Genomic DNA, 371 nt, shown 5'->3' with positions numbered 1-371 from the left:
GGAGAGAAATGGTGCGCCTGTACGTAAGGCGCATATGGGAAACCCCCACCGCCCCTGCCCCAGGCGGTGGGGAGGGGCCCCCTCCATTGTCGTGGTGCGTTGCTCTCCAGCCCCCGCCCGCCGGCCCCTCTCTCCTCTCTGCAGGCTCCGCTGTTAACACACTCGCAGTGCTGATGTCTCTCTCTCTCTCTCTGTCTGTCTCTTGTCCGTCTGTCTCTCTCCTCTTCTCTCACTGTCTCTTTTTTCCTTTTATCTGTTATTGTTTTTCCTCCTCCTCCTACCTCCCCACCCCCACGTGTGTCCTGCCCTCTCTCCCCCACCGCCACCCCTGCGCCCCCTGCCTGCCTCCAGTGGCACCCTCCTGTCCGGCG

The 371-nt window shown here is 62.5% G+C and overlaps 1 long non-coding RNA gene across 2 annotated transcripts in view; it reads left to right on the top strand.

Annotated features, from left to right (window-relative positions):
* LOC102762110 overlaps positions 1-371 on the top strand; it is a 12,240-nt gene that overhangs the window by 7,632 nt on the left and 4,237 nt on the right. Inside the window, exon 4 of one of the 2 annotated variants that reach the window (XR_436124.2) lies at positions 352-371. The exons of the other annotated variant lie outside the window; for it this stretch is intronic. This is a non-coding gene — a long non-coding RNA (uncharacterized LOC102762110). The remainder of the gene's footprint in view (positions 1-351) is intronic. 2 annotated transcript variants of the gene reach the window in all.

This window comes from Myotis davidii, unplaced genomic scaffold, assembly GCF_000327345.1.
Source record: "Myotis davidii unplaced genomic scaffold, ASM32734v1 scaffold826, whole genome shotgun sequence".
Classification (NCBI taxonomy): Eukaryota; Metazoa; Chordata; class Mammalia; order Chiroptera; family Vespertilionidae; genus Myotis; species Myotis davidii.
Note: the sequence above shows the minus strand (reverse complement) of the source record. Positions and strands in the feature narration are given on the sequence as shown.